Source organism: Amblyomma mixtum, chromosome 4, assembly GCF_055824585.1.
Source record: "Amblyomma mixtum isolate Tamu chromosome 4, ASM5582458v1, whole genome shotgun sequence".
NCBI classification, from domain to species: domain Eukaryota; kingdom Metazoa; phylum Arthropoda; class Arachnida; order Ixodida; family Ixodidae; genus Amblyomma; species Amblyomma mixtum.
The window spans coordinates 105,060,344-105,067,643 of NC_143015.1; positions in this window are offsets into that span (position 1 = coordinate 105,060,344).

A 7,300-nucleotide genomic window follows, 5' to 3' on the forward strand; every position below is an offset into this window, starting at 1 on the left:
GTTTAGCCAGACATTTACATCATCTGCGTAGAGGCTGATGTTTAAGCCTTCTATCTCTCTAAGCTTGCGGGGAAGGTCCCTCATTACCAGATTAAAGAGAAATGGGGAGAGGACAGCCCCTTGTGGGGTTCCTCTGCATCCCATGGGGAACTCATCGGATGTGATGCCCTGAAAGGTAATGATAGCAGTCCTGTCCCTTAGGAACGATCGGATGTAGTTATAGGTGTTTTTTCCTACAGCTATCTCATTTAGCCCATCAAGGATGGCGTCATGGCTGACATTGTCAAAGGCTTTCTTAAGATCTATACCTAAGATCGCCTTCAGGTTGCCGAGGTCCAGCTGATCTACTATATCTCCATAGAGTCTTAGCATTGTATCTTGGGTGGTGAGCCCAGGCCTAAATCCGACCATTTCATCTGGCCAGAGGCCGTTATCCTCCATGTATTTGGTCAGTCTGGTCAGGATGACCTTCTCAAGCAGTTTCCCTACACATGATGTTAGTGAGATCGGCCTGAGGTTCTCCAAGCTCGGAGGTTTGCCCTGCTTGTGTATAAGCGTGATCTTGGCCTTCTTCCACTCCTCGGGGACAGCGCCTGCTTTCCACACTTGGTTGAGATACCTAGTGAGGCTATTTATCGATTCTTCATCCAGATTTCTCAACATTCTGTTTTCTACTCTGTCGAGCCCCGGGGCTGACCTTCGTTTTAGCTTCAGCAGTTCCATTCTGACCTCGGCTCTTAATATGGGGGCATCCAACTCCTCATTGGGTTGTCCCTTATAGTCGTCATATTTAGCGGCCCCATGGGGAGCAATATACAGTGACTTGAGCGTGTCAATAAGTTGCTCATCTGTGCCATTAAACTTATACCTAGCTTTTATTTGCTCAGTTCTCATAGCCGTCTTAGATTTATTTGGGTCTATAAGAAATTTGAGCAACTGCCATGTACTAGATTTTCCCATGCTTTTCTCCATTTCCTCGCATCTATTATCCCATCTCTGAGATTCCAACTGTCGAGCATACCTTTCTAATTCTACATTGTGTCTAGCTATTTCCCTCCTTAGGTTTCTGTTCCACCTTTGGCGCTTCAGCTGGTTATTTAGCTGTTCCTTCCTTTTGTACATTCTGAAGAGCCTGCTGTCCATTCTATCTTGGGAGTCATCTACCTGAACCTCCTCAGTTGCCCTTTCTACATGCTCAAGCAGCGTTGCCGTCCAGTTCTGGATACAGGTTATGTCACTATGCTCATGTTCTTCTCTGATAGCTCTGAATTTATACCAATCCGTAAGCTTCTCTTGCCTGTAGGTTGTAGGTTTCACGCTGACTTTTCTGTTGAGCTCGAGCTCCAGCAGAAAGTGATCGCTACCCAAATCTTCCTGTCGGTTCCGCCATTTCACAATACCAGCGTTCCTACATAGCGTAAGGTCGGGAGATGTGTCCGCTGTAACGCTGTTACCAGTCCTCGTGGGACCGGAGATGTCATTGGCTATGTAGAAATTGGATGCTACTATATCATCCAGTAGGGCTTGACCCTTGGCGTTGTTGCTTACGTAACCCCATTCCTGGTGCCGGGCGTTGAAATCGCCCATTATGATCAGGGGGTTTTTCCCCGCGAGTTTAGCTGCCCTTCTAAATATGGGGCCAAATTTTACTTTCATCTTTTTTGGTGGGCTGTAAATATTTAGAAGGAATATGCTACCCCTATTCTTTTTTCCAGTTAAAATTTCTACGCATACTGTCTCCGTTTCCTGGTTTCCAATGTCGTGTTGGATTACCGCGATGTTGCTTTTAACATACGTTACTACCTTGGTGTCGTTGCCATACTTAGCAGCGTACCCCTTATATCCCGATATATTCCAGTTCCCTCCCGTCTCCTGCATTGCAATTGCTAAAGGCGGGTAGTCCTGGCTGAGGATGTACTGTTGCAATAGCGATCGTTTCCTGGCAAGATGGCGGCAGTTCCATTGCCATATTTTCGACGTGCTATTGGCCATCAATTTGGATGTTAACATTACAGGCCTGGCCTATGACTTGGATGTGCCTCGTCAGCTGTTCGAGTTGTCTGCACACTACCGACTCGAGGTTCTCTAGTCTAGCGCCGAGGATGGCCCCGTGCTGTTTGAGCTCTTCGAATGACTTCTCCATTTTTTCATTTTCCTTTGCTACTATCCTTTTAATTTGGCTCTCAACTGTTATCGTTTCATCCTGCTTTCGTTTGGCAGGCCTAACTTGGTCTACGCTCATCTCTTCAGAGATGTTTTCAGCAGAGTCGCTAAGGTCACCTGCTTTGCGGATTGCCATCGGGGTGGCTGGTCTGAGTAGCGGTTGCGGCTTTTTCAACTGCTGAAACTGCTGCGCAAGTTCATGAATTGCATCGGAAATTTTATCTATTTTCTCATTTAGTAGCCGTATGGCTGCTGCGTTCTCATCTACTCGCGCTTCTAGCGTTTTACTTGGGTTGGAGACCACACCCGCGAAGCTAACCGACCTGCCTGCTACCGGCGCCTCGCCTGGCGGTGTCTTCTTCCCCGGGAGCTTGATCTTCTCCGCCCATGAGTTCTGTCCCGATTCCCTTTGGGATCGAGGTGGCGCCTCTCTGCTCCTGTTTCTGGATTGCGAGGCACTCCTGGGTCGAGATGTGCCGTTAGAGGACCGGCTTTCATCTCCGCTCGTCCTTTGGTGGGGACTTGCTTTTTCTTGTGGTCTGCCCCTGACTTGCCCTTGCTTCTGGTTCCTTTCCTCAGCATCTTTGGCGATCTTTTCCGCCTGACGCACTTTGATGATGTGGGGTGTCCGGTAGAGATTCTTACACCGGTTGTATCCCAGCACATGGTTCTTTCCACATAGCAAGCATTTGGGCTCACAGGTGTGGCCCTCTTCAGGATTGCTGGCTCTGCATCCCCGGCATCGGACGTTGGTGGTGTCAGGGCACACGTACGAGCGGTGGCCTAGCTCTCCGCAGGCATAGCCTACATCAAACTTCTATCTATACAGGTTGCAGCGATAGGCTACGCCGAAAAACCACACCTCCCTTGGGACCTCGGGACCCTCGAAGAGGATCAAGACGGTCTTTGACTTCTTTCCTAATCTTCTTGCCCCTCGGATGTCCTCGTTTTCTTGGAGGCCCTCGTGAATATCTTGTGTTGTCAGGCTGAGCGGGATGTCGTAGATGACCCCTTTTCCGCCTTCCGGCATGGCCGCATGAGCAGTAGCTTCGACTGCCTGCTGTCCCACTCTGAGACTAGTAATCCTTTCGTATTTTTCAGCTCGTTCCAGCGACGGGGTCACGATGAGCAGAGACTAGTTCTTGGCATTCACGATAAACTTGTCTTCCGGGAGGACTGTCAGGCCAGCCGCCTCCACCAAAATCTTTCTTAGGAAGGGTCCAGCCTTCTTCATCAGCTGATCTGCACCGCCTTTGGGGCGAAGGACCACGCGGTGCATCTCTCCGGAGATCTTCGATCTAATTCTGCCAACGGATCTCTCCGCAATGGCTCTTCCTTCTTTGTTATAGGGCTTGGCACGCCCCTTCTCTTCCGTTTCGGGCATATTTGCCCTTTCCTCCACGTATTTGCGCCCCTGGCGGCGAAACCAGGTGCCTGTGGCTTCCTGTTGGTCGGTAATGGCATCATTTCCCTGTTCTTGGCTTATTTCGGGCGCTGTCTGGCAACCCTGGCTGGTTTCCGGTTGCCAGTCCATGATGTCACGGCACTTCCGGTCGCCCCGGCGGAGGCGCCGCTTGTAGGCTAGGCCTGACGAGGCCAAGCGTTCGGCGTGGGCGCCCGAACTTTTTAAGAATCACAGAAAACGAACAGGTGGTCCTACCTCGAAGCGGGTGGGCTTCCCGAGTTCCTCGCACGTTCCCGGACCTCGTCCGACCAAAATTTTGGGTGAATTGGCAAGATTTCCGCCGATATAGCCATCCAAAGCGGAGCTCGGACCTCGCTGCTTCTCGACGCGTCGGAACGCCAGCCCGCGACAGCGTGTTGTAGCGCTGCCAGGGAGTCCACGGAACGCCACCACCCGTTCGGCGCGATGCCTTGCCGTTTCAACGCAACGGTTTTTGAGGAAAGGAAATGGCGCAGTAAATCTCTGTCATCTCGGTGGACACCTCAACCGCACCGTAGAGGAACGGAGGAAGTGGGAGTGAAAGAAGAAAGACGAAGATGGCCCGTAATGAAGAAAATGAAAATTTTATTTGAGGAAAGAAAATTACGCAGTAACTGTCTCACATACCTCGGTGGACACCCGTCAAAATTCAGGGGGGGAGGGGTGCACTTTTTGACCTAAAGTGTGGTCACTGATGTGTGGTTAAGATGTTAAGCTTCGCCTCTAAGAGTGGAACGCGAGAGCGTCTTGCAACGCTGCCAGGGAGTCCATAGAACGCCATCGCCCATTCGGTTCTACGCCTCGCTCGTCGGTAAATTGGTTTTTGAGGAAAGGAAATGTATTTCTCTCTCATATCTCGGTGGACACCTAAACCTCGCCGGAAGGGAAGGGAGGAGGATGGCAGTGAGCGAAGACACCGTATTCACTAGACGTGCCTTTGTTCATTCCAAACCATCGAGCTGGCATGGCGGAGTGGATAGCATGCTCGTCTCACACTCCGAAGACCGGGGTTCGATTGCCGAGCTCGACCAATTTCTTACTAGGTTTTATTTATTTATATGGCCTGACTGGAGAAGTTAATTAGGCTAATTGGGTAATTAAGCAATTAATTAAGCTCAGTCCCACTTACTTGGGGCATCACCTCTTGGGGGACGCGCTTCTTTAGAAGAGCTGATCCGGCCATGCCAGAAGAAAAGAAAGTCCGACATTTTATGCGTGGCGTCAAAGAACAGCTCTTTGCAGGCCTCGTGCAACGCCCACCATCGACCGTCGCTGCATTCCTTGCCGAGGCCGCGACGATGGAAAAGGTTCTTCAACAACGTTCTGCGACTTACAACCGGCCCGTGCATGCTGCTGCAGTCACCGAATCGTTTGCCACCGCCGGGAGCCACCCTGACGATTTGCGCGAACTGATTCGCACCATCGTGCGTGAAGAGGTCCTCAAGTTTTGCAGCCCTTCGCAGTCTGCACTTGGCTCGATCTCCGCTCTTGTTCGCGAGGAGGTGCAACAGGTGTTCAGGGGTCCTACCGTCGAAACACCACCTCTGCCGGGTGACTACAGCCGCCCCACCTATGCCGAAGTTGCGAGACGCCCGGCTGCAGCTTCGCCACCGCCGATTCCAGTAACGCCTCCTGCACCGCTGTCCCCAGTTCCACCAGTCCCGTATTTCGACGATCGCCGAGCGCACTTGCGGAAGGCCGATGTCTGGCGCACATCTGACAACCGGCCACTCTGTTTTCACTGCGGAGAACCAGGCCATCTCTACCGCAATTGCTCTTATCGACGCCTCGGTCTGCAGGGATTTCGAGCCGATTCGCCCAGACCCCGGTTTGGCCACCGGCCTCCAGCCATTGAAGACTTCCTCGCGGGACAGCGACTTTCAGCCCGTGCGCCGCATCAGCCGCGCTCATCTTCTCCGAGACGCTCTTCCCCGAACCCGCACAGCTCCTCGCGAGCAGTACAGGGTCGCTCGCCGAGCCCTCGCCGGGAAAACTGAGACCAGCGACCTTCGGGGGCGAGGTCGCTGGGAGTCGCTGCGCTGAAGACCTCCCGCCGCCGCCGCTACGCTCCGACCGTGAACAGATAGCACCGTCATCTGACCGAGACAGCTGCGTTTCCTTGGACATACCTGTTCTTCTCGACGGTCACAGAGTCAGTGCATTAGTGGACACCGGGGCCGACTATTCAATTATGAGTGACAAATTGGCGACTCTTTTAAAAAAGTGCTTACGCCTTGTTCTGTAGTGCATCTCCGTACTGCCGGTGGTCATCTCGTTACTCCAAAGGGTATTTGCACGGCTCGCGTTCAGATTCAGGGATCTACGTTCGTCGTCAGTTGTGTAGTTCTGTGCAATTGCTCCCGCGATCTCATTATCGGCATTGACTTTCTGCGGGAGTATGGTGCTGTCATCGACCTCCGCCAACGAATCATCACCTTTTCGACCTTTTCGACCCACCTCGCCGAAACTTGCCACCGCAGTGCCGCCCATCGTGTTTCTGCAGACAGTGTCACGTTGCCGCCATGGAGCAGTGTTTTGGTTGAAGTCACTTGCAACGACTTGCATGACGCAGAAGCAGTCGCCGAGGCTAACCGTTCACTCCTGCTTACTCAAGGCATCTGCGCCGCTTGCAGTCTACTGACGCTTCGTGGTGGCCGGTCTGCGATCCTGGTCACTAATTTTTCTAATGAGTACCGGCACCTTTTTGCAGGTACTGCTATCGCTTCTGTCGAACCTGTTACCGATATTCCCGTTTGTTTTGCGTCCGCGGCAGCCGGCACTGACGAACCTTCCCTTGAAAACGTCGACATAAACTGCCACCTGTCTCGGGAGCAACGCCTGGCTTTGGAACAGCTGCTGGAGGAATACAAGTCGTGCTTCGCTTCCTCCTCGAAGGTTCGTCAAACACCCATCACGCAGCACCGCATCATCACCTATGACGACGCTCGCCCTATACGACAGCAGCCTTATCGTGTTTCTGCTAAAGAACGGGCGGTTATCCAAACTCAGGTTCAGGAAATGCTTGACGATGGCGTTGTTCAACCTTCCCAAAGCCCGTGGTCTCACCTGTAGTCCTTGTTAAGAAGAAGGACGGCACTCTCCGGTTTTGTGTCGACTATCGCAAACTGAACAGTGTGACTGTAAGGGATCGGTAGCGTTCGCGGGGGTCATTGGAACGCGGCTGGGGGCACTCAAAGCGGAGCGTCTCCTTTCTTGGAACGCGGCCGCTCGCGAACGCGCCGGGAAGTACGGGTGTCCACCCGCCCCGCGGAACCAATTCGCGCACGTTCTGGCACGAATGTCTATTTGTAATTGTTTTTATTTTGTGGTGGAGAGAGTGCTCTACCTTACGGAAGCTGGAGGGCTGGCCATGCCCTGGATGAACCAATCATGTTAAGACCGCAACATGATTGGAAGCTACGGAATGTGGGCCGGGCCTTTAGGGCTTTAAAACTAGGCCCCGGAGCCGGAAGCGGGGTTCTGGGCTAAGGTGAGATGCTACGCATCTTCGGCTACGCCGAGTAGGGGCCTCCCCTAGTATTAGCCAGATCCACCTTTTTGTTGTTTGTCCTTTGCTGTTTAATTTGTCTCTAGTGCCTGAACTTGTATGCAATGTAAATAGCTGTACATCTTTGTGCCGTTTAATATGTCTCGAGTGCCTGAACTTGTATCTAATGCAAATATTTGTATATA